Genomic DNA, 27,438 nt, shown 5'->3' with positions numbered 1-27,438 from the left:
GCTTTTGTTGAAGAGGATACATTTTTAAATTGAGATATAATTCACATACCGTAAAACCACCTTTTAAAAATGTACGAATTTCAGAGGGGTTTTTAAAAGTATATCCATGGAGTTCTATAACTATCACCATGAATTCCAGAACATTTTCATTACCCCATAAAGAAACCCCACACCCTTTGGCCATTACTCCCTAATTCCTGATCCCACAGCACTAGCCCCCAGCAAACAACCTTCTGTCTCTGTGGACCTGCCTATTCTGGACGTTTCATATAAATGGAGTCATGCAACATGGGAATATTTGTTTCTGGCTTCTTTCACTTAGCATAATGTTTTCAAGGTTTGCCTATATTCTAGCATGTATTATTCTTTTTATGACCAAATAATATTCCATTGCATGGATATATCACATTTTGTTTAACCATTCATCAGTTGATGGACATTTGAGTTGTTTTTGCTGTTTGGCTATTATGGATAATTCTTCCATGAACTTTCATATGTGAGTTTTTGTGTGGAAACATGTTTTCATTTCTCTTGGGTATATACTTAGGAGTGGAAGTGCTGGGTTATATGGGATGTTAATCTGTTTTGCATTGCTATAAAGAAATACCAGAGGCTGGGTAATTTATAAAGAAAAGAGGTTTATTTGGCCCACAGTTCTGCAGTCTGTACAAGCATGGCGCTGGCATCTGCTCAGCTTCTGGTGAGGCCTCAGGAAGCTTTTACTCATGGCAGAAGGTGGAGGGGGAGCAGGTATGTCACATGGCGAGAGAGTGAGCAGGAGAGATGAGGAGGTGCTGGGCTGTTTTTTAGCAATCAGATCTTGCCTTAACTAATAGAGCGAGAACTTGCCCATTACCATGGGGAGGGTACCAAGCAATTCATGAGGGATCCGCCCCCATGACCTAAATGACTCCCACCAGGCCCCACCTCCAACACTGGGATCAAATTTCAACATGAGATTTGCAAGGAACAAACATCCAAACGATATCATATCATAACTCTAAGCTTAACTGCTGAAGGAACTGCCAGACGTTTGTCAAAACTTCTGCATGATTTTACATTCTGCCAGCAGTGTATGACGGTTCAGCTTTCTCCATATCCTTGCCAACACCTGTTATTGTTATTGTCTGTCTTTTTCATTGTGGCCGTCCTGGTAGATATGAAGTGGTATCTCATTGCAGTTTTGATTGATGACGTTATTTTAAAAGAATACATCTGAATGGTACTCACGAAAGCTGTCTCCAAATATTTGATAGCTTATTAGTTCTTAGGGGGGACTTATAAGTTGCTATGGTTGTGAGCCCAAAGTTGGAAGACCCTGCTCATCAAAAGGAGGCACCAGTCACACAGCAAGTCAGCACCTCCTGTGTGTTCAGCACTGTTGAAGTTAAACCATTAGGCTCGTACTGTGTGCCAGGCTTCTTGCTAAGTCCCCGGGATTTAATAAATCCCAAGCTCACAGCAATCCAGGATGCCTGCCTTGTTATCCCCATTTTAGGAATAGGGAAACTGAGGCTCATCCAGGTTAAATCACTTGGCCAAGGTCACACTGAATAGGTCTGGGATTTGGACCCAGTTCTGCTAGACTCTAAAGCCAGTGCACTTAGCCACTACACTCTACCATTGTGAAGGATATGGAAGCATAACATGTGAGGCTTGGTTTTAGACAGTTCAGTTGTAGGCACAAACCTAAAATGCATGAAATATTGATGAATTAGAGGAAAACAGTGGATTATTAATTACTGAGGTATGGGGTGGTAGCATTCTTGGAGGGAGCTGGAGTTTCTATCAGTTAGCATTGACTAGATTGTGTATCAGTAACAAATAATCCCAATATTTTAGTGGCTTAAAGGAACAAATATTTATTTCTCATGCTACACGTCCATTGGGGGCCAACACGGGGGCTGTGCTTATCCCACTCACTCAGAGACACAAGCTGATGGAGCTTCCCTGCCTCGGGTGTTGCTGGTTGCTTTGCCAGAATGAGAAAGATGAATGAATCTTGCAGTTCCTGCCTGGCAGTGACACACCTCAGTTCCATTCACCTTCACTCACCAATGCAAATGATGTGGCCACACCCAACTTCAAGGGGGAGGAAGTATAATCCTTCCATGTTCCAGGTGAAGTACTAAAAACACTTGGTGGACTACACCAACAACTGCCACCGACTTTGTAGACAGAATCACATAGGACTTGTGGGTACTGAGCACTGGTTCAAGCTAAGGGCAAAATGAAGTCTCCATTTTTACACAGAAGAATCTAGGCCTGCAAATAAACAGGTCAGTGAACCATCCACTAGGAAACTCACTGGAATACAAGAACATTTATTCATTACTCTAGCAACACCAAGAGATGGTGCCCCATGCGTGGACAAGCAGGGACCACCTTGGTTCCACCTTCCTGTGGGAACAGGTGGCGTGGTATTCTATCAGCTTGCGTGGTATTCTTTCCTTAATGTGATATTTTCATATGAAAAAGCCCTTGTTTTCAGCAGCAACCCAGTTAGGTCTCTTTGGTTATATTTGCATTGTGTACCTCCCATCACACGTTAGGGCTGGACAAAGATCCAGAAAGCCAGGCTTGGAAGAGAGGCTGCCTGAGTCTTGACCTACCTGCTGCTGCCTGGAGAGGCAGGGCTCCCCTACAATATCCAGCCTGCTCTCCTGATTGACCAGCACTCCCTGGGAAAGGTTAGTGGCATACACACAGCCCTGGGCAGCAAAGTAGAGGCTGAATTGAGACAGATACTGACTAAAATAAGACCTGCCAATTATTGTATCCATCTGTGCTTTTCAGCTTTTTAAAAACAATTTCTTCATCAGATCAACATACAAATCTCAAAGGTCATCCCTGACCCAAAGTTCTGATATATGAAGAAACACCTCTCTTGTCTGTGTGTCCCCACTTGCCAAGAGTATTTTTTTTTTTTTTTTTTTGAGATGGAGTCTTGCTCTGTCACCAGGCTGGAGTGCAGTGGTGCAATCTCGGCTCACTGCAACTTCTGCCTCTCAGGTTCAAGCAATTCCCCTGCCTCAGCCTCTCGAGTAGCTGGGACTATAGGCATGTGCCACCACGCCCAGTTAATTTTTGTATTTTTAGTAGAGACGGGGTTTCACCATGTTGGCCAGGATGATCTCAATCTCTGGACCTCATGATCCGCCCGCCTTGGCCTCCCAAAGGGCTGGGATTATAGACGTGAGCCACTGCGACCAGCCAAGAGTATTTTATTGAATTTTACTTTCTATACTTTTGTCAGAAAATAAAAATTTCCAAATATAAAATTGTTATTTATAATTATTAATTGTATTAAAATTGAATCTTCCTTTTAAAAACACTCATGTTCCTGTGAACCAGCAAGTGTGTTACTCCCTTGGGCTAGAGCCCCGAGTTGAGACTCAATGAATGACTAGAAGATGTAACACAAGGAACATTTAGAAGCAAGCATGTAACAAACACTCAGCAAATGGCGACCACATTATAACTTATCCACCCAAATAGATAAAACCAGTGGTCACGTGGAACTGAGAATTTTCACAATGTACTATTTTTACATCTTAATTTCTTTGGGCTTCTCTGCTTCCTCTTTTTGAAAAAGCTTACCACCGACTTGTTCTTCTGAAAGGGGATGAACATAGATAAAAAGAGAGTTTAAGAGCTTTTCATGGAAAGATAGCCAAACCATTAAAATACTATTTCAACAGAGGAGGTCACAGAGTGATGGAATGGTAGATTTATAGGACTAAAGGAGACCTCAGATTTGCCACTCTTATCTGACTCATGAAACCGAGACCCAGAGAGGTGAAGGGGTGTGCTCAGTCCCATAGCTGTGTTGCAGACTATGTGAATGGCACTTCTTAGTGTCATGCAATGCATAACAACCACCTGTGCAGCCTCATGGCCCTGCACAACCTCCTGACCACAGCGATGGAATAAAGTGGTCTAGTCAGGGGCATTTTCAGCCTCTGGGGATGTTGACATAGTAACTCCTCCTCTGTTCCCACACCCTGAAATAATGTAGCCCAAGAAGCTGCCAATGCTGTTACAGCTGTGTGGGTAGGGGCTGCCCGAGGAGAGAGGTAACCTAGAGTTAAGAGATGGAGGAAGAGATACAGAATCTGGATGGCTTTGCTCTGATCCTGTAATCCAACTATGCCAGAATGTGGATGTACCTTCCAAAGGTAGGGTGCTTTTCATTTGTTTGTTTGAGTCATCTGGTGTCAGATGTTCTGTCACTTACTACCTTGTTATAATTAATAAAGGAGCTCAAAGAGTTATAAATATCTAAGGAGGAAGACTTCAGGTTGCAAAGCCTTCCTGGACAAGGTTGCTTCAAAGGAAGGTCTGAAAGGAAGAATGGGAGGTAGGCAGGCTGCAAAGGCAGAGAAAATTCAGGGAAGGAGAAGACCAGGAACAGAGGCCTGAGATGTGGAGCCTGGTACTATGGACTGGACGCTTGTGCCTCCCCCTTCTCCCTAATTGACTTGTTGAAGCCCAGTCACCGGTGTGATGGCATTAGGTGGTGTGGCCTTTGGAAGGTAATTAGGCCATGAGGGTGAATTCCTCATGAACAGGATTAGTGTCTTAATGAAAAGACAGGATAGAGCTTGCTTTCTATCCTCACTGCCATGTGAGGACACAACAAGAAAATGGTCATCTGCAAACCAGGAAGAGGTCCCTGACCAGAGCCGACCATGCCGGCACCCTGATATCAGACTTCCCGGCCTCCAGAACAGTGAGAAATAAATCTGTTGTCTAAGCCACCCAGTGTATAGTCATTTATAACAACACAGAGTGACTGAGACACCTGGAGTGGGGGTGTTTGGGGAATCACATTTAATTAAGCCCACTTGGTTAGAGTGTTGGATACCTGAAGCAGGTAACGGGGGTTAGGATTGAAGATGTAGGTTCCTACCAGTCTGTGAGTTTGTTCTTTTGTATTTTGGATAATAATTCAGCAAGAGAGGACCGATGAAAACGAAAGGAGAGAACTGGTTGTGAGACTACTGGTAATTTTTGAAGCAAGAGAGTCCATGGCTTCTAGGGTGACCAACTGTTCTGATTTGTCCGGGACTGAGGAGTTTCCCAGGATGTGGGACTTTCAGTACTAAAACCGAACAGTTCTATGCAAACGGGGATGACTGATCACCCTGAAACATCACCCAAACCATAAAGGAAGATATTGATAGATTTCATTCCATTAAAAAATAACATGTGAATGAAAAAATAGAAAATAGTCTGAATGCATCTAAACTGTTTTTCTCCAGAAAAAAATTAAAATAAATGACTATCTCTTTGGGACTCAAGCCATTTAGTGATACTGCCCTCCATTTCCTGATTGCCAGCATCCAACCTCCTTGTGCCTGAACCCCATCAGTACTAGAAGCCCTGTCACCTATTAATTCCCAAGTTCCTACATCTCACTTTAGCCAAAATCATCCATGTTTGCAGCACTCTCTTGACTGTCATGGCCCTCCAACTTCCTGGAGCCCTCTGATCCCTCCATTGCTCCTCTTTCTTTCTTCTGTCTTCCTTCTCTAGCTAGTCAAGATCACCTAATCAGTCACTTCAAATAACTTGGTCGATATCATACCCTGTGGTCCTCTGCACTTGGCAAAATTCTGTACTCCAGATAAATTCCACGATCTATCTACCTTCTGCACAAAGGATGTAGAAAAACCGCAGATGAATTCTCAACTGCAGACCAATGCTTCCTTATATTCTTCTCTCCCACTTCCCACACAACTTTGAGCCCCAGCTCTACCACTGAACTAGCTGTGTGATTTGGGGCAAGTTGCTTCATCTCTTTGGGTCTCTGTTTTCTCACCCAAAAAGTGAGATGTTGTAAGGAATAACTAAGTTAGTATGCATAAAATGCTAAGCAGAGGCAATGGCAGGTAATAAGCACCTCATAAATGTTGGCTTTTACTGACGCTAGGATTTTGAATGCACGCTTAGAGGGGTTAAATCTGTGTCAGGCCATAGCAGGTCATAGCATTGTGATGTTTGACAAATACACAGGACACCGAACTGTGCAAAATTTTACTTTTGTTAAGATTTAACTCAACATTTCACCAAAGATGATGCTCAATATCATTAGTCATAAGGGAAATGCAAATTAAAACCACAACATACCACTATGCGTATATTACAATGTCTAAGGTTAAAAAGACTGATCATCCCAAATTTTGGCAAGAATGTGAAGAAACTAAAACTCTCATACACTGCTAGTGGGAATGGAAACCATTTGAAAAACAGTTTGCTGTTTCTTTTTTCTTTTTCATTTTTTGGCACTTTCTTAATATGCTAGATAAACACCTACCATAAGATCCAACTATTCCACTCCTAGGTATTTACCCAAAAGACGAGAAAGCATAGGTCCACACAAAGATTTGTACACAAATTTTCACAGCAGCATTATCTATAATGGCCCCCAAGCTGGAAACAAGCCAACTGTCCCTTAACAGGGACATAGAAGGATAAACAAATTGCATTGTATTCATACAGTGGACATAGTCCTCAATAACAAAAAGGAATGAACTATCGATACAACACAACATGGATGAATCACACAGTTATACTAAGTGAATGAAGCCAGGAAAAATAGGATATACGGCTTAATTTCATTTATATAAAATTCTAGAAAATGCAAACTCATTTATGGTGACAGTAGGCAGTTCAGTTATTGCCTGGGAAGCAAGGAGGGGAAGGTGAAAAAGGGCAGGAGTGAGAAATTACAAATCGGCTTGAGAAAACTTTCTGGGGTGATAGATACGTTATCTTGATTGTGGTGATGGTTTCACTGGCATATAAATATGTCAAAACATGTTGAATTGCATACTCAAATATATGTAGTTTGTTGTATGCCAGTTGTGCTTCAAGAAAGCTATTACAAACTGACTTTTGCAGATTAAGAGTCTCAGCTCTTAGAAATGTCAGCTGCAAAAAGGGAACCCAGGTGACTTGGATAGGAAATGCATGCCACCATAACGCTTAGACACCTCCAGACTAGTGAAATAGCTTAAAGGGATCTGATATGAATACATGTATAATTGCTTTTTGGAAGATATTTGTTGTGGGTTATTATTTTATAGTTGCATCCAGCATAAGAAACCATGAAGACACATATAAATATTTTCCAGTGCTAAAATATTTGCCTCTTGAGCAGGGTTGAGTGGATTATTAAGAATTCCGAACAATAATTACACATTTGTTTAACTATAAGCCTGGGACTAAAAAGAAATATATCTCAAAAAGATAATAAAATGAAACAAGCAAAGGTTCACAATGGCAATTAGCACCAAGTTAGTAAAAGAGAAGGACAGTCCATATTCCTTAAAGGGAAGCCAATTCCTGAGGCTTTCTCCCCATGTTCATCAAGCCTGCTGAAGAGGGCATTTCCCAGAGAACAGCAGCCTCCAATGAGCTCCTGACCATGTGAGCGAAATTGTAAGTAGACGGCTGCTAAGACATTGTTTTTCCCAAAGGGGAAATTGTGCCAAACCCAAGTGGGAGATGGCAGCCAAGAAGAAGACAGCAGGCTCACCACAATGTAAAGCAGCAAAAAAGGAAAAGCGCCCAGGTCACAGTGCCTCTCTCACTGTCAGACTAATAACTGTCATTTCTTGCTGCTGTCAGTAAGACTTTTCTCCAGCAGCAATCCCCTATCTACCAATTTTCCTTCCTAATCTTGGGCTAGAATCCCCTAAGATGTATGGAGTGTTTCACTAGGAAATAGCATCAGATTTCCCTAAAGAATTAAAAACCTAAAACCCAGAAGGAGTAGGGTGATCAGACAAGTGGAATAACTATAACAAATAACTAAATATAAGAAATAGCCAGGTGTGGCGGCTCAGGAGTGTGAGGCTGCAGTGAGCTATGATTGTGCCACTGTATCCAGACCCTGGGCAACAGAGCAAGACCCTGTTTCTGGGGGGTGGTGGTGGGAAAGGAATGTATACAGAGGCCACGCGTGGTAGCTCACGCCTGTAATCCCAGCACTTTGGGAGACTGAGGTTGGTGGATCACTTGGGGTCAGGAGTTTTCAAATGCCCCTTGGAACTGACATAAATGTTTCCTATAGAAGAAAAAAGGCACGGAAGAGTTGAGGCACTAGCTAGCACTGTGGCTGTGGGTGAGCTGCCTGGACTTTTCAAGCCTCAGTTTCCTTGCCTGTCAAATGGGATTGTTAATAGCCACCTCACAGGGTTGCTGAGATGCTAAGAGCCCTGAAAGTGTTTTGCAAAAGTCAAAGCATTTTACCAACATGGAAAATTAGCACCATCTGGGGGGTCTATGGAAATCAGACAGAACTTGGATACATTGTTTATATCAGGCTTGTTGATACTTTTTAAACAATATCCTGGGCTGGTTGGGGTGGCTCATGCCTATAATTCCAGAATTTTGGGAGGTCAAGGCAGGAGGATTGCTTGAGCCCAGGAATTCGAGACCAGCCTGAGCAACATAGTGAGACCTCATCTCTATGAAAATTAAAAAAAAAAAAAAAAAAACCCACCAACCAAGAATATTGTGCAAAGCTTTAATTTCAGCCCATTGCATTATGAAAACAAGTAGGACATTTGTCTTGCTTCCCAGTTATACAAATTTCTGCCTCCCTTGAGATCTTGATTTGTCTGTCCCCTTGTCCCACCCACTATCATGTGACTAAGGAGATGACAACCCAACTGAGGAGGCTGGACCCAAGGACTAAACTGTGGTTAGCCTTAAGGTCTGACTGGAAACCAGCAGTTCCTGGCTCCTCACCCCTTTTGCCTCTCCTCCCCAGAGCTGAAGCCACATGTATTAGTCCATTCTCACACTGCCATAAAGAACTACCTGAGGCTGGGTAATTTACGAAGAAAAGAGGTTTATCAACTCACAGTTCCACAGGTTTGACAGGAAGCATGGATGGAAGGCCTCAGGAAATTTACAATCATGGTGGAAGGTGAAAGGGAAGTAGGTACATCTTACCATGGCAGAACAGGAGAGAGAGGGAGAGAGAGAGTGAGCACGAAGGGTAGTGCCATGCATTTTTAAACCGTCAGATCTCATGAGAACTCACACACCATCACAAGAACAGCAAGGGGGAAACTACCCCTATGATTCAATCACCTCCCACCAGTTCTTTCCCCCAACACTGGTGGTTACAATTCAACGTGAGATTTGGGTGGGGACACAGAGTTAAACCACATCATTCTGCCCCGGCCCCTCCCAAATCTCATATCCTTCTCACATTTCAAAACCAACCAGGCCTTACTAACAGTCTTAACTCATTAACCCAAAGTCTTAACTCATTTCAGCATTAACTCAAAAGTCCAAGTCCAAAGTCTCATCAGAGACAAGGCCAGTCCTATCCGCCTATGAGACTGTAAAATAAAAAACAAGTTAGCTACTTCCAAGATAAAAGAGGGGTACAGGCATTGGGTAAATGTGCCCCTTCCAAATGGGAGAAATTGACCAAAACAAAGGGGCTGTAGGCCCCATGCAACTTTGAAACCCATCAGGACAGTCATTAAATCTTCTTTTTTTTTTTTGCAAGACAAGGTCTGGCTCCATCACCTATGCTGGGGTACAGTGGCACAATCTTGGCTCACAGCCTCCACCTCCAGGGCTCAAGCCATTCTCCTACCTCAGCCTCCCAAGTAGCTTGGACCACAGGTACACACCACCACACCCAGCTAATTTTTTTTTTTTAAATAGAGACAGGGTTTTGCCATGCTGCCCAGGCTGGTCTCGAACTTGTGAGCTCAAGTGATCCACCATCTTAGACTCCCAAAATCCTGGGATTAGAGGTGTGGGCCACTGTGCCCAGCTGATTAAATCTTAAAGCTCCAAAATAATCTTTGACTCCATGTCTCACATCCAGGCCATGCTGATGTAAGAGGTGGGCTTCCATGTGCCATGTCCCAAAGGTGCACAGAGCAGCTGGGCCCTGGGCCTGGCCCGTGAAACCATTTTTTCCTCCTAGGCCTCTGGGCCTGTGATACAAGGGGCTGCTGTGAAGTCTATGACATGCCCTGGAGACATTTTCCCCATTGTCTTGGCAATTAATTTGGCTCCTCTTACGCAACTTTCTGTAGCTGGCTTGAATTTCTCCCCAGAAAATGAACTTTTTCTTTTCTACTGTATGGTCAGGCTGCAAATTTTCCAAACTTTTATGCTCTGCTTCACTTTTAAATGTAAGTTTCAATTTCAAACCATCTCTTTCTCTATGCATATGAGCATACACTTTTAGAAGCAGCCAGGTCACATCTTGAATGCTTTACTGCTTAGGAATTTGTTGCACCAGATATCATAAATCATCACTTCCAAACTGAAAGTCCCACAGATCTCTAGGGTAGGGGCAAAATGCCACCAGTCTCTTTGCTAAAGCGTAGTAAGAGTGACCTTTATTCCAGTTCCCAGTAAATTTCTCATCTCCATCTGAGATCACCTCAGCCCGGACTTTGTAGTCCATATCACTATTAGCATTTTGGTCAAAACCACTCAACAAGTTTCTAGGAAGTTTCAAACTTTCCCACATCTTCCTGTCTTCTGAACCCTCCAAACTGTTCCAACCTTTGCCTGTTACCCAATTCCAAAGTCACTTCCTCATTTTCAGGTATTTCTATAGCAGTGCCTGACTCCCAGTACCAATTTTCTGTATTAGTTTATTCTCGCACTGCTATGAAGAACTACTTGAGACTGGTTATTGAATCATGGGGGCGGACTCCCACTAGGCCCCGCCCACAACATGTGGGGATTGCAATTCGAGATGAGATTTGGGTGGGGACACAGAGTCAAACCATACCACCACAGCATTCCATCTCTGGTCCCAGCCAACCACAGACTCTTGGGCCTTCGTGCTGCATCCCTAGTATCTGCCTGTTCCAGTATCTTGAATGCTAGTTCAGGTTGTAAGCAAATATCTATGCAGTTCTTGTTTCTGAATCTCAGTCATCATAACCTGCCCAGAAGCTCGGGGCACTTAGGATGGGGTTCCTGCCTTGCCCTTTCCAAACACAGTTCATTTCTCCTGTGCCTGCTACAAGAATGGGTCTCCCCAAAAGTTCAGGCCGCATGTCCAGGCTGTTGTCCTCTCTGCAGACAAGCCTGATGAGCTGACCTGTGAGGACCTCTGAATAAATCAGGGATTCTCAGCCTCAGCACTGGTGACATTTTAGTGGGATAATTATTCATTGGGATCATGTGGCAATCCCGGGCATTGCAGAATGTTTAGCAGCACCATTGCCCTCTACCCACTGGATGCCAGTAGCACCCCTCCCCCAAGATGTGACAACCCAGAATGTCTTCAGACATTGCCAACACTGTTCCCAATGGAGAGTCATGAGATGAGGCTTCCTCTGAGAGCCCCTGTTGCTGCCTCCTGGAGACCTGTTACTGTGGGTTGGAGCCCCCAGTTGCCCCATGAATAGCTTCCACTTCTCATCGGTAAGCACAGTTTTGGAGACTGATCAGTTGGCCTTCCACTCTGGGACGTTTGTTGAATTTTTGGCCACCCAGCCTTGACCCCACTTCCTGAGTTTGGGACCACCCCATTCAACATGGTCAGAGGCAAAGTCCACTTTGTGGTAGGCAAAGACTCCTGCTGAGGTAAGGCACACTCTCTCAAAGCTTCCCTTATGGTTGGGGCTTGGCTGGTTGGAGGCACTCACCTCAGACTTCAGGTTGGTGGTGATCTACTTTAACAGCGGCCAACAGGGGCAGTCACCTCATCCAGACCCTGTGATACCATAACAAGCTACCTCCAGGGGTGTGACGTGGGCTCTGGTCCCATGACCTCCCTCCTTCTTCCCCATTTTGCAGACACAGTTCTGTCTTCCCACCATTGTGTGGCCACCCAGTATCCTCTCACTAAGTTCCTTTTCTGCCTGACTCAGCCAGCAGCAGTTGTATGTAGGTTACTAAGAATTGTCACCTCTTCTTCCCCATCCCCACCCGTGGGTCTGACCCCCAGGATGACCCATCCCTTCTGAATATCTCCTCTCATAGTTGGCCTTCATGTCTAGACGGGTCCTTGGAGGATGGAAATACCTTTTTGTTCCAACTATCTGTGTTAAATCCCTTCTAGAGGCCAGGCATGGTGGCTCACACCTGTAATCCCAGCACTTTGGGAGGCCAAGGCGGGCAGATCACCTGAGGTCGGGAGTTAGAGACCAGCCTGACCAATATGGTGAAACTCTGTATCTACTGAAAACACAAAAATTGGCCGGGTGTGGTGGCACGTGCCTGTTATCCCAGCTACTCAGGAGGCTGAGGCGGGAGAATCGTTTGAACCCAGGAGGCAGAGGTTGCAGTGAGCTAAGATTGTGCTACTGCACTCCAGCCTGGGCAACAGAGGGACCCTGTCTCACAAAAAACAAAAAACCCCTCTAGACATAGGCAGCTCTTACCTCACAAGCACCTGGTTTACAAGGGAGCATCCACTCACCATCACCACTAGTGTGTGGGCTGCTGCAGAAACTTCCGGAAGAGATTTCTCTGTTAGTTTAGTGTGACATTTTGGCCTGTGGTCTTATTTCCACAAAACTTAGAAAATGATATGTGAAAACAGCACTGAGAGGTAAGTGAGTTGTCTGAAGGCCACACACCTGGCTAGTGCTGAGTCCGTGGCAGGAACTGAGCTGCAGGGTCTCAGCCAGGCCACCTACCTTACCCAGTCCTCGCTGAGCCACCAGGACTAGCAAACAGTTCAGCAACAAAGTTAAAGGGTGCACTAGGCCGGAAGAATTGACCTGGTTTAAATTTTGGCAAGAATGGAGGCAGGGACTCAGCTAAGGTTGCCTTTCCTTTGTTTACCACTACCCTAGCCAACAAGTAGCACTGGGACGTCAAAGGTCCTGGGAGCATTGTGTGTGGTTCCCTTGCATGTAGCAGGACGTGATCAATATCTGTAAGTGGATGGTTGAGAGGAAGGTGATGAGGCAGGAGCCTCCTGCCCATGCTCCTCACCCATTACCTGGGTAGCCACTAAATGACCTGGTAAACATGCTGAGCTCTCAGACCTTGGGGCTTCGAGATAAAGACAGGACTGGTTCTAGTGGCCCAGGGGTCCCGGTTGCTTTCCAGAAGCACATGTATCTCCAGTAGCCGTCTGGGGAAGCTGCTGGGTTTTGTAAGGGCATTGCAGGGAGATCACAGGGGAGCGGCTACTTGAAAGGCTTCGAGAACAAAATCAATACGGGCCATGCGAGCCAAGATTTCACAGCAAGTTTTAGCTATTTGCTGCTGCTGACCTGGAAAGAGTTGAGAGGGGGCGCCAGTTGCCTTTGCGGGAGGGGAAGGCTGTTGGCAAAACCTGTTTAGTAGTCACTCAAGGAAGCCACCAAGAGAGGGATCTAATCTTTCTTAGACCTGAGGTCAAAGACCTCAATAGGAAGTAATGATAATGGGAGACCAGTAAAATTAGCTTCCTAGGGGCTGCTGGTGGCTACGAATTACCAGGCACCGCACATACGACTATAGCATGAACCTCCACAAGCCAGTGGAAGCCAATGGGGAAGGTCATGTGACGTGCCCGAGGTCACCCAGCTGGCAAGGGTGAGAGCTGGGATTCCAACCCATTTTGCCGCACTTCAGAGCCCGGTCCCTGTCCACACCACACCACCAACTCCCAAGGATAACAAGAACATGACCTAGACTCTATGCGAAGGCACAGTAAGTACATCTTAGGTTTCCAGAGAACAGACTTGAAACATTCTCCTGTGTTAATAAAAACTTACTTTCTCACCTTGTAAAATTGGCATCGGCTCTGCTCACCCCGACCACAGTCAGCCCCTGCTGACGGCTTTCCCAAAGACATTCCCACAGCCCCAAGTCCAGGGGGAGGTTTGTGTCTTCCTCTCTGCAGCAGATCCACTAGCGTCCCTAGGGAGAATCTAATGGAACAGGAGATGGGTATTTAGCTATGCATTTTTCTTTTCTTTTCTTTTTTGTATTTATTTTTTGAGACAGGGTCTTTCTCTGTCAGCTAGGTTGGAGTGCAGTGGCATGAATATGGCTCAGTGCAGCCTTGAACTCCTGGACTCAGTGATCCTGGAGTCAGTATTTAGCTATGCATTTTTCTTTCTTTTATATATATATATATATATATTTTTTTTAAGACAAGGTCTTTCTCTGTCACCCAAGTTGGAGTACAGCGGCATGAACATGGCTCAGTGCAGCCCTGAACACCTGGACTCAGTGATCCTCCCACCTCAGCCTCCTGAGTAGCTGGGACCACAGGTGCTCACCACCATACCTGGCTAATTTTTTAATTTTTAGTAGTCATTTTTAATTTTAGTAAAATTTTAAAAATTAATTTTTAGTAATTTTAATTTAAAAAATTAAAACTAATTTTTAAATTTTTAGTAATTTTAATTCTTCAGCGAGAGATGGAATCTCACTGTATTGCCCAGGATGGTCTTGAACTCCTGGGCTCAAGTGATCCTCCTGCCTCAGCCTCCCAAGGTGCTGGGATTACAGGTGTGAGCCACCACGTCCAGCCTAGCTGTACACTTTTCTCAAGAGTGGCTACCTGATTTGGCTTAGTCTAATTTCTCCCTAGGCCTGTGGCAAGGGGAGAGCATAATCATGTCAAAGTGTACATTGGAGTTAAACTTTATTTCTCCAAGGCCCTCACATCATTTCATAAAAAAGCAGTTGCATAACTGTATGTACGGTATAATCCTGTTTCTGTAAAAATAAAATCTCTATAAATTCATGTGTATTCATAAGAAATAACCTGAGAGGTTGCTCAGTAAATTGCTAACAGTAGTCGGCTCTGGGGAGCAGGATTAAGGCTGTGCTGTATCTGTGGAAAGGGCCCTTACACTTTTTCCTTTATCTCTATTCCGTATTTTTTCAGAGACAGAGTCTCCCTCTGTCACCCAGGCTGGAGTGCAGTGGCACGATCTTGGCTTACCGCAGCCTCTGCCTCCTGGGCTCAAGTGATTCTCCTACTTTGGCCTCTCAAGTAGCTGGGGCCACAGGTGCACGCCACCACACCTGGCCCACTTTCTAGAATGCTATCTGAATGGAATAATATAGTATGTATTCCTTTTGTCTTCCTGCTTTCACTCAGTATAGTTGTTCTGCAATTCATCCATATCATTGAATTACCAATAATTCATTCCTTTTTAATTTCTGAGAGTATTTCATCGACTAGAAACAGCTCAATTTGTTTATCCATTCACTTGCTGGTGGACATTTGGGTTGTTTTCAGTTTTCAGCCATTGCTAAGAAAGCTGTTATGAACATCATTGTACAAGTCTTTCTGTGGGCATATATCATCTTGGGTGAATACAGTAAATACCTAGGAGTAGAATTGCTGAGTTATCAGTGGGTGTATGTTTATCATTTTAAGAAACTGCGTAACTGTTTTCAAAGTAGTTGCACCATTTTGCATTACTATCTTCATTAATAAAGCATTTTTAAAAAAATGGATAAGCTTTCCCCAGTTCCAGAGTTTGGGGTGGAATTTGGGAGACAGCTGAATCTTCTTCATAATAAAGGGAAAGAACTGAAGTTGGTGATGTAGGGTCTGGCCCTTGTTTGGAGCCAGGAATCTGGACCCAAGTGGCAGAAACACAGACAAAAAAAAGACCCAGGTGGGGCGCGGTGGCTCACGCCTGTAATCCAAGCACTTGCGGAAGCCAAGGCGGGCGGATCATGAGGTCAAATCGAGACCATCCTGGCTAATACAGTGAAACCCCGTCTCTACTAAAAATACAAAAAATTAGCCGGTCGTGGTGGCAGGCACCTGTAGTCCCAGCTGCTTGGGAGGCTGAGGCAGGAGAATCTCTTTAACCGGGGAGTTGGAGCTTGCAGTGAGCTGAGATTGTGCCACTGCACTCTAGCCTGGGCAACAGAGCAAGACTCTGTCTCAAAAAAAAAAAAAAAAAAAAAAAAAAGAGAAGACAAGACCCAGTGGGCTGGGCACAGTGGCTCACACCCGTAATCTCAGCACTTTGGGAGGCTGAGGGGGGAGGATGGCTTGAGCTCAAGAGTTTGAGACCAGCCTGGGCAACATGGCAAAACCCCGTCTATACAAAAAATTAGCCAGGCATGGTGGTGCATGCCTGTGTTCTCAGCTACTTGGGAGGCTGAGGTGGGAGGATCACCTGAGCCCAGGGAGGTTAAGGCTGTAGTGAGCCGAGACAGCATCACTACACTCCAGCCTGGGGAACAAGTAAGACCCTGTCTCAAAACAAAACAAAAACACAAAAAGATCCAGTGACCGTGTGGCCATGAATGGACTTGGGAAGAATGAAAATGACTCCTGTGGGATCCTGTGGCTGTGTGGGATGGGGGCTGTGCTACATGAAGACCCCTCCTCAATTTCTACCATGAAGTCTCCAGTGAAGTCTCTGTTACTCACCCACACTTTTGCATGTGTGAATTCTGTGGGCCAGTGTTTCCCAAACTTCAGATAAGCACTGACCCTATAGCCTATTATTGTTCTCTAAAGCAACTCATCTTACTTTTATCAAATTTATTTCATCTTCATCTCAACCTTAAAAAGATAGCTATTCCTTAAAACTATTTAGACTTAAAACGTTAGCTTCTGGCCTCCCTTACTCATCTCATGGCCCACCAATGGGCCTCACTGCACTGCTTGGACCTAAACCTTGGACCTAAAACCAGGTTTTAGGGGAACTCAAAGATGGCCCAGAGCCTGGCAGCTGCATACACAGGCCCACTACACATATGTGAGATGTGCTTCGACATCTGCATGTTTTCCCCATTGTGAGGATGTAGGCTCCCATTCAAGCTTGGTGCTGAGCCTGGCACATCCTGAGTGGGTCACATACTCTTTTTGAAAGAATGGCAAAGCTCACGACTCATGACCAGGCAGTATGTGATCAGTGCCATACATGCAGAGGCCCTGGTACCTGAGGAACTCAGAGGAGGACCAAGGCTCGCTCCCAGGACTCTCTCTCTGGTCATGAGTGTTCCAATCAGCCCATATCAACCAGTGGGGGTCCCATCTGAGTTGTCTACCCTCCCTCTGAAATGTCCAACGCCCCCTTCAGAATCATCCAGACCTCTGCTGTTTCCTCCTATTTCTAGGGGAAATGACCCTGCTTTGGACTGGTGGCATCAGGCAAAAAGGGTGCTCTCTGCAGGTTTGGTGCCAAAAGTGGGACTAAGCAGGGTTTTGAGGGTCTTAATCAACCTTCTCAGGACAGAGCAAGAGTTATGAATTAAGAGCCTGGAGGGAAGGGGGGAGTATAACTCGGGAATGACCTGGCTCCTGGCCCTGCAGCCACCTTTCCTGTCCACATGGGGTTTTGGGCTGACAAGTCCCCTGACATGGCCCAAGGGGGCCTTAAGAGGTTCCTGAGAGTGCTGAGGGTGTCACCACGGGTGGGGGGGGGTTAAAGGAATTTCCTCTGGAGCCATGTCCTTCTCTTGAACTAGGAGTATCTAATTTGGTCCAGGTGAGCTTTTCAGTTTAGCATAGTTAAGGGCGGTCCCTGGATCAGAAGCCTCAGCATCACCTGGGAACTTGTTTGGAATGCAAATTATTCAGGCCAGACCTCCCACTGAATTGAAAATACTGAGACTAGGGCCCAGCAATCAAGCCCCCCAGGTGACAATGATGTAGGCTCGAGTTTGAGAAACTTTAGAAATTGACTCCTTTAAAAAATCCCAGCCAGGCACAGTGGGTCATACCTGTAATCCCAGCACTTTGGGAGACTGAGATAGGAGGATCCCTTGAGCCCAGGAGTTTGAGACCAGCCTGGACAACACAGGGAGACTCCCATCTCTACCCAAAATAAAAAATTAGCCGGGCATGGTGGCATACGCCTTTGGCCCGTTACTCAGGAGGCTAAGATGGGAGGATTGCTTGAGCCAGGGAGGTTGAGGCTGCAGTGAGCTGTGATTGCACCACCGCACTCCAGCCTGAGCAACAGAGTGAGACTGTGTTTCAAAAAATTAAAAATCCTCTCTCTCTCCGTCTCACACCCACACCTCCCATACACACCCCCCTACATACACCCATATGCTTGGCCAGCAAAGGGCTGTAGTTTGCACACGTGGGACAAGGAACACAAGTCTTTGCACAGCTGATCTAGAAAATCCGAAACGTCCCTGCCCCCAGCCCTCCATCAGGAGTCTCTGGCTTCCACGACCACTTTCACACAGTCCTTATTGAACTCTTGGTTCGACCCTTACTTTCGTATTCCAACTGGATACAAAGCTGAGGCCTGTTTTCCTATTATCTGCCAGATGAATACTTGGATCGGTGTCCAGGCTGCCCGGTCGTGCTTAGTAATCGGAAACAGAGATGGCGGAAATCTCAAATTCTGGTTTCCTGCCGGGGAGCCAGCTCGAAGTCTGCGGGAGAGGAAAGGACGTTGTGACACAGCGCCACCCTGTGGCAGAAAGAAGAGCCGTTCTTGGCCTGTTGTCTGCATTGGATCTCAAGGCTTGGGGCTGGCAGAAACCTGAAACCTCACAGAACCCCAAAATAACAAAACTGTCATTTAAAGAGCACTTACTGTGTGTTAGAGAGGCACTGTGATAATTGTTTTATATTGTTATGGCCTCAGAGTTTCCCATGAGATGGATACTATTTTCCGAATAAGGAAACTGGGGCCCAGAAGGGTTAAGACATTTGCCTAAGGTTGCACAGCTAAGAGATAGCCAGGCTACACATCCACAGAGTGTGGCCACAGAGGCCACATTTTTTTTTTTTTTTTTTTTTTTTTTTTGAGACAGGGTCTTACTCTGTTGCCCAGGCTGGAGTGCAGTGGCATGATCTTGGCTTACTGCATCCTTGACCTCCCAGACTCAAGCAATCCTCCTGCCTCCCAAATAGCTGGGACCACAGGCATGCACTACCATGCCCAGCTAATTTTGTTTATTTTTTTTTGTAAAGACGAGGTCTCCCATGTTGCCCAGGTTGGTCTCGAACTCCTGGGCTCGAGTGATCCTCCAGCCTCTGCCTCCCAAAGTGCTGGGATTGCAGGCATGAACCACTGCATCCAGCCGAGGACACACCTCTAACCACCACTCTGTCCTTCCAGTCACCTGCTCAGTGGAGAACATTGCCTATAGCAGGGCTTCTCAAACTCACACCTGCAGGAGGCACTGGGGATCTTGTTAAAATCCAGATTCTGATTCAGCTGAGCTGGGGTAGGGCCTGTGAGTCTACATTTCTCTTTTCTTTTCTCTTTTCTTTCTCTTTCTTTCTTTCTTTCTTTTTCTTTCTTTCTTTTTTTTTTTGACAGAGTTTCACTCTTGTTGCCCTGGCTGGAGTGCAATGGCACAGTCTCAGCTCACTGCCTCCTGAATTCAAGCGATTCTCCTGCCTCAGTCTCCCAAGTAGCTGAGACTACAGGCACCTGCCACCACGACTGGCTAATTTTTGTATTTTTAGTAGAGACGGGTTTCACCATGTTGACCAGGCTGGTCTTGAACTCTTGACCTCAGGTGATCCGCCTGCCTCGGCCTCCCAAAGTGCTGGGATTACAGACATGAGACACCGTGCCCGACCTGAGAGTCTACTTTTATTTCTAAGGGCTCCCAGATAATGTGGTGCTGCTGGTTCGTGGACCACACTTGGAGAGGTGAGGCCCTAGAGCAGCTGTCCAGTAGAACTTTCTGTGATAGTGGAAGTGCTCTAACTCTGCGCTGTGTTATACATTGTCACTGGCTGCAGGTGCTATGGGGCACCTGAATCGTGGCTACTGCAACAGAGAAATAAATTTTAATTTTAGTTCATTTAAGTTAATTTGAATTTAAATAGCCACATGCATGTAGTGTCCTCCATACTGGATCGTGCAACGTCCATCATGAGTGGGGGCTCAGGCTTGTCATTCAAGAGCCAAAATACCATGGTAGGTTAAAGCAAGATTATAGGGTAACAAATTTTTGGAGTCCTTAGAGATAGTATATTCAACACTACTGTTTTACATCTGAGGAAACTGACCAGAGAGGCAAAGTGACTTGTTGCAGAGCCACAGAGCTGTTCCTGGCAGAGGGAAGGCTTCAGGTTCAAGGACAGCATTCTCTTACCATGCCACATTTTGTTCTAGGCCCACTGACCTTCAAAAGAAAAATGTTTCCAATTTTGTGAAATCCAAGCTGGGTGTGGTGGCACGTGCCTGTAGTTCCAGGTGCCCAAAAAGCTGAGCTGGGAGGATCATTTGAGCTGGGGAGGTTGAGGTTGCAGTGAGCCATGATTGCACCACTGCACTCCAGCCTGGGTGACAGAAGGAGACCTTGTCTCTAAAAAAAAAAAAAAAAAAAGGAAAAAGAAAAAGAAAATCCTCTATAAACAAAGTGTAGCTATTGGTAATAGTCATATGGTATTTATTACTTTATATGACATTTGAGGCAGTTAACCAAGTTTAAAAGTTATCCAATTTCCTGAGGGAATTAACTAATTTTTAGCTACATTTGCAAGACCTGCAACACATGAAAAGAATCATCCCTTTTTATGGGATGTTTTGCAACACCAAGGTCTCTGGCAAAACCAAGTTAAGACCAAACCCTCTTCAGGCCTCCCTGGTGTGTAGCTGGTGTCTTACCACATGGACTTCAGTGGGTACAGATGTGCAAAGCAGTGATGGTAATCAGACAACTGAACAGGTTGTCCTGTATCACACTGGAATGAAGGATTTACTTGATCTTTAAAACATTTTTTTCTGGTTGTAAGGCAATGTATGTACATTATATAGAAGTTGAAAATTGCGGGGAAAATACTGTGTTGGTTATTTGTTGCTATGTAACAGGTTATCTCCAAAACCTAGCAGCTTAAAATATCAAACATCTGTTATCTCACAATCACTGAGAGCAGCTCAGCCGGGTGGTTCTTTCTTTCCTTCCCCTTTTATGGTTTCGTCTGAAATATGCCCGGTCGTTCTGACTCAGGGATTGTCAGGGGGTTGCAGACCAGATGTTGTCAGGGCTATTCTCATGTGAAGGCTTGGCAGATTGCAGGATCTGCTGCTTTTTCAGCGTTGTGATCATAGCTCACGGCTGCCTTGAACTCTTGGGCTCAAGTAATCCTCTAGCCTCAGCCTCCCAACTAGCTGGGACTACAGATGGATGGCACCAATGGTCTGCTAGGATCTGGTTTTAAGCTCACTCATGTGGCTGTTGGCAGGAGGCCAGGGCTGGGCCCCTCTATAGGACTTCTCAGGACAAAATTTCCCTTAAGAATAAATGATGTGAGAGAAAAAGCAAGAGAGACAGTGTCCAAGACGGAAACCACAGCCCTTTATAGCTTCAATGGGGAGTGACGAACCTTCACTTCTGCTGTATTCTTTAGGTCACCCAAACTTGCCCTGTTACAGTGTGGGAGAATGCCACACAAAGGTCGTGAGTACCAGAGGTGGGGTCGAAAATAAAACTCACCTGCAACCTCACTCTCCATAAATAACCACTGTAACATTATGAGGTGATTCCATATACATCTATTTATATGTACAGATTTTTTTCTGACTCTTACTTCATATGTTATTGCCCATATTTTCCCTCTATCTCCCTTTTCAGATGGAAATCCGGCTTTATTTAAGCTCCTTTCCCTGTGGAAGAGGTACACTCAATGTTTATTATTATTATTATTACTTTGAGACAAAGACTTGCTCTGTTGCCCAGGCTGGAGTGCAGTGGTGCGATCTCAACTCACTGCAACCTCCGCTTCCTAGGTTAAAGCAATTTTCGTGCTTCAGCCTCCTGAGTAGCTGGGACTATGGGCACACATCACCACACTTGGCTAATTTTTGTAGGTTTTTTGTTTGTTTGTTTGTTTGTTTTTAGTAGAGTCAGGGTTTCACCATGTTGTCCAGGCTGGTCTCGAACTCCTGGCCTGGAGTGATCTGCCTGCCTCAGCCTCCCAAAGTGCTATGATTACAGGCGTGAGCCACCGCACCCAGCCAATGTTTATTATTTTAATAATTATCCTAAGTTTTGAACATGCATATTTGATATTATGAAATATAAAGTGAATTAACGTCTTTATTCCTCTCCTAAATGATTCAATGGCATTAAAATATTGAACCAGGCCATTATTCTCCCATCTTACATATTATTGTTATCCAGTATTTTAGTCCCATCTCATTTGTATATATGCAAAATTAGTTTTAGAAATAATGTTTTTCAAGATTTACCCCCTGGCCTACCTGTGTCATTACTCACCAGTGCTTCTTGTATCCCTAAGCAGGATAAAGTCTTAGCTCTGGACTCGGTACCTGGTGGCTTCTTTTCCTTTTCCTGTTTATTTCTTGAAAGCTCAGCATTTCTAAGAGTTCCAGTGGGGGAATTTTCCAGTTTCTGGTTTCCATGTTGCTGGTATCCCCTTATTTGATTATTTCAGCAAGGCTGATGTACTAATTCCTCTCGAAAAACTTAAACTCATTCAAGAGTATGTGTCCTGAGGGGCACGTGGGAGAGAGTTAGGGAAGAAGGGAGAAAGGAAAGGTGAGAATGGGCGGGGTGGGTGGCAAGACTTCAGGGGTGACATCTGCAGAGCGTGCCTCTGAGGAATTGAGTCTCTGGGCCCACCAAGGTTGATTCGTGTACCCCAGCCAGATGCGGGGCTTCCGGGGACTGTGTGGAGTGGAAGAAGGCTGTATCCGTGGACTCAAAAATCACAGGACAATGCCGGTGTTTTGCAGCTATGGACGAGAGACCCCACCACAACCATGGCAGTGGGAAACCCTAAAAATAACTGGGGACAAATTTTCATCGGGATGAATGAGAGCTCAGAGGCAGGACTAAATTGATTAAAAGGAAATAAAGGAATCAAATACGTCTTGCTCATATAGTTTGTGGACTGATTCACATCTGCTCCACACACACACACACCCCGTTCTTTTCAAACTGTCCGTTGTAGTCTAATTTTTGTATCTACCTTTTTTCACTTAGTTTATGTAATGGACATGATGTAATGTCATTATCTGTACTTCCCAACCGTGTCCATAAGGTATTTTGTCATTTAGATTGCCGTACGTCACAATACGTCTGGCTTCACCTGCTGGGAGCAAGAAGCCAGGTTGCATTCCTTTTACTACTAAAGATCCCACGCCCTGTGAACGTCTCTGGAGAAAGCTTCTCTTCCCTCCCAGGGAGCCCTTGGCCTTCATACTCCTCAGTCCTCTCCCCCAGATACCTGCTCAGCCCAGCAGACCCGGCCAGTGCTGGGAACTCTCACCTGGAGGCTGGAGAATAGGGACACTGCTCCTCCCTCAGGAGTCTGGGGCTTCCGGGCTGCCACCAGGTGTCACCAGCAGCTTGGCAGGTGGGTGCATTTCCTGTCCCCAGCCACATCAGAGACTCAGGCTGTTTCCTTCACCCTAGAATGGAGCTATTGGTCACCATGTGCAAGGTTTGTAAGAATGAAAGGAAAAGAAAAAAAAAGATGAAAATTATTGCAGCAATCATTGAGGCTGGCCATCGCGTATTCTCATTCTGCCCCTCTGGAAGCATGGTGGAATCGTCTGATTCCCCGCCTTCTGAATCAGTGTTGGAGGCCAAAGAAAAGCGAGTGGAAGTGACACAGGTTGCTTCCCAGTGGCGGGCTCACCCACCAATTTGCAATTTGCCACATTTTCCTTCTTCCTACCACTACTGCTGTCCTGGTTCCAGATGGCACCACTCCATCCGCTAGGGTCTCCGAGTGAGGAGGACATGGAGGCCAGCCCCCAGCCACCCCAAGAAGGACATGTAGAATGGATGCGAAATAAATCTTTGTGGTTTTAAGCACTGAGAGTTTGGCGTCATTTGTTACCACAGCATAACCTAGCCTGCCCAGGCTGGTTAAACTTTTTTTTTTTTTTTGAGACAGAGTCTCGCTTGGTCACCCAGGCTGTAGTGCAGTGGCCCAATCTCGGCTCACTGCAAACTCTGCCTCCCAGGCTCACGCCATTTTCCTGCCTCAGCCTCCCAAGTAGCTGGGACTACAGGTGCCCGCCACCTCGCCTGGCAATTTTTTTTTTTTTTTTGGTATTTTTAGTAGAGACGGGGTTTCACCATGTTAGCCAGGATGGTCTTGATCTCCTGACCTCGTGATCTGCCCGCCTCGGCCTCCCAAAGTGCTGGGATTACAGGCGTGAGCCACCGCGCCCAGCTTCTTCTTCTTTTTTTTTTTTTTTTAAGAGACAGGGTCTCACTTTGTTGCCCAGACTGATCTGAAACTCCTAGGCTCAAAGGATCCACCCGCCTTCTCCCAAAGTTCTGGGATTACAGGCGTGAGCCACCATGCCTGGCTTATTAAACTTTTTAATAAAAGGATGAACCTACTCAAGATTATAGAAACTTAACAGAAGGAAGGAAAGTGTGCAGGCCATTGGGATCATTTTAGGGTTCTTCCTCTTTCCTCATTCACTAACAGGACAGCTTCATTGCCTGAACACTGCAGAGAACACTTTCCTTTCCACTCTTTTAGGACTCCAGCTACTTATTTTCCGGCCATCTCTGCAGGCCTCCATCTGCGTGTAGCCTGAAGGAGATCTGGATTACCATTCTGTCAGGTAAGCGTTACACAACTTGGGGTTTTCATAAGCAAGATGGCAGACGGAGCTCCAGGAAAGCTGCTCAGAAAATGCCGTGGGTAACATAAAGAAGATGAAATTCTCTGCAAGGTGCACATTGAAACTTTTCTCTTGTGGTGCATTGGGAATAAAGGCAGGGCGGAACCATCTATTGGGCACAGCTGGAGCAGAGCCCAGAGCTCGTGATACTTTTAGTGGCTCATGAAAATGTTTCAATTTTTTTTTTTTTTAACTAGAAGGCAATGTTTTAATATATAATGTTAATACAGACATACTGTAGGGGAGAAAGGCTTCTCACTCATCACAAGGTTCATGGCTGAGGCACCTATAATAAAAGACAGATTAACAAGAGAAAAGCACACAAATTTATTTAATACAAATTTTATGTGGGCTGGGCAAAGTGGCTTATGCCTGCAATCCCAGCACTTTGGGAGGCCAAGGCAGGAGGATCACTTGAGCCCAGGAGTTCAAGGCCAGTCAGGTAACATAGCCAGACCTCGTCTCTACTAAAAATTTTAAAAGTTGGCCAGGTGCAGTGGTGCACACCTGTAGTCCCAGCTACTTTGGCGGCTGAGGCTGTAGGATCACTTGAGCCAAGGAGGTTGAGGCTGCAGTGAGCTATGATTGTGCCACTGCACTCCAACCTGGGTGACAGAGTGAGACCCTGTCTCTCTCTCAAAAAAAAAAAAAAAGAAAGAAAGAAATAAAAAAGAAAAAGAAAAAATTATGTAACATGGGAACACTCAGAAATGAAGGCCCAAAGAAACAGGAAAAAACTGTGTATTTTATAGACAGCCATGCAGAAGTATGACTGGAGGATAAAAAAGTATGATCTAATGATATTAAACTGGAAAGTACTTAGCAAGGCCTGTTTAGATTCTTTTTTGTGTTCCTGTGTCTTCAGAGAAAAGGACATTCCTTTCCTTGGGTGTAGGAAGGACACCTCTGGAATGACGGTTTTCTTCGGAGGAAGGTCAGATAATTCTCTAAGGCCCTCTTCAGGGAGAGAGTGCGGAGAAGGTGAGAGTGACCTTCCTGCTTCTGCTGTTTTCTCAAATGCCAGCGTGCTATATTTGTGGATACTATGTCTTGAACTCTGTCAGTATCAACTTAGTAATAAAATACAGTTTTTAGTACTTTTTGTAGAAGAAAGGGACCACGAAGGCAAAAATGGAGACCCACGGAAGTCATACTCTGGCCCTGGAGAAAGAGTTTAAGAGTTTCACAACCAATACACATGTGGGTTACAATGTGGCTCTTGGAAATGAGTGTAGACATGGCATTGCTGTGACCTAGAATGCCTTTTTCTTTCTGAGTCTGTCAAAATTTCCCATGACAAACTAGCTCGATGTTTGCTTCTTTACGGTTAACTTAGGACACCAGAAGGCCATAACTGCTGGGGGAAGAGTCCTGGGTCAAAACAATGTGCATGGATATAGCAGATTGTGACACAGCATAGGGACAGGACTCGGCCCTCACCAGGATGAGGCCCCAACTCCCACACCTGTCAATTAGCAGACTTTGCACCACCATCACTCCAGCGCATCCCTGCTGACCTTGCAACCTTGAAGAAACTAAGATAAGCAGCATCCACCCTAAATCTTACTCAAGGGAGTTAATCCCACAGCCTGCATGCACATAAGATCAGAAGAATGATCTTTGCCCCTTGCCTCATTATAATACTAAAATCCCTGCCCAGGGGAGGGCTTATCTGCTGTTTTCTGCTCATGCAACAGTATGTCTTGGCATGATTCCTTACCATGCCTACATACCCTGCACTCCACCCCACACATGTAGTGAAGCTCACCCACCTCATGAATTATGTATGTCACCCTCCTTAAGACACTGAAAGGCACTCCCCTAAGTGGGGCCAGCCAAGAACTCTTGCTTCTGGGCTAGTTTCCTTGTGTTGGAGCACAAGCTCCCATGAAGTCTTGTCTGGGAAACCTGTTTGGCCTCCTGTCGATTTCTATTGCATGGGTGCCTAAGAACCTGTGGTCAGTAACAATTCCTCTAGCTTGCTTCCTGTGCTTGTATTTTCCCTTCCTTCTTCCCAGCAGCCTCTGACTTCTGAAAGGAGTCCAGCAGGTTCCAGGGAAGCCAATTCCATACCTGGCTCCAGGAGTGGGGTATGGCCCTAGGCTCAGCTCATCAACCCTGCCCACGGTGAGATTCTGTGGGTGGTCACCATTCCAGTCCAGCTAGACTGAGTCTTGGAAGCACGGCCAGGAATTCTGGGTGTGAACATCCTTTCCTAGATGGCAGGCTGTGCAAAGGGAAATCTGCGTTCCTACCCAATTTGCTACTATGATCAAAGTCAAAGGAAATCTCAGAGAAACTGAACCGGAGCCTTGATCAAACCAGACTTGAAGGCTACCATTAGATCTTTTGAATTACGTAAGCCTGTAATTTCCCTTTTCCTGTTAAAGCCCATTTGGATTGAGTTTTACGTTAGTTTCAACAACCTTGCTGGAACTAGATGTATTCTTATTATCTCCACTTTATGAATTAAGAATAGAGGGGTGAAGTCACTTGCCCAAAGCCGCAGAGCGAATTCGTATAGAAGTCAGGATTTGATCCCTGGCAGTGTGACTCAGAAATTATCCAGATCTCTCTCTCTCTTTCTTTCTTTCTTTCTTTCTTTTTTTTTTTTGAGATGGAGTTTTGCTCTTGTTGCCCTAGCTGGAGTGTAATGGTACAATCTCGGCTCACTACAACCTCCGCCTCTGGGGTTCATGCGATTCTCCTGCCTCAGCCTCCTGAGTAGTTGGTATTACAGGCACGCGCCACCACGCTTGGCTAATTTTTTGTATTTTTAGTAAAAACGGGGTTTCACCTTGTTAGCCAGGCTGGTCTCGATCTCCTGACCTCAGGTGATCCGTCCGCCTCAGCCTCCCAAAGTGCTGGGATTACAGGAGTGAGCCACCACGCCTGGACCCCAGATTTATCTTTATGT

General features: G+C 45.4%; 1 long non-coding RNA gene across 3 annotated transcripts in view; it reads left to right on the top strand.

Annotated features, from left to right (window-relative positions):
- The window catches only part of LOC116270288, a 42,302-nt gene extending 15,122 nt beyond the window's left edge, over positions 1 to 27,180 (top strand). The window contains exons 6-7 of one of the 3 annotated variants that reach the window (XR_004178287.1): positions 24,377 to 24,461; positions 25,387 to 27,180. This is a non-coding gene — a long non-coding RNA (uncharacterized LOC116270288). Of the gene's footprint in view, positions 1 to 18,210; positions 18,500 to 24,376; positions 24,911 to 25,386 lie in introns of those variants that run through there. The other 2 variants (XR_004178285.1, XR_004178288.1) reach the window with 2 other exon arrangements.
- Positions 27,181 to 27,438: the final 258 nt, after the last annotated feature.

This window comes from Papio anubis, chromosome 14, assembly GCF_008728515.1.
Source record: "Papio anubis isolate 15944 chromosome 14, Panubis1.0, whole genome shotgun sequence".
NCBI classification, from domain to species: domain Eukaryota; kingdom Metazoa; phylum Chordata; class Mammalia; order Primates; family Cercopithecidae; genus Papio; species Papio anubis.
This window is presented reverse-complemented; position numbering and strand designations above follow the sequence as displayed.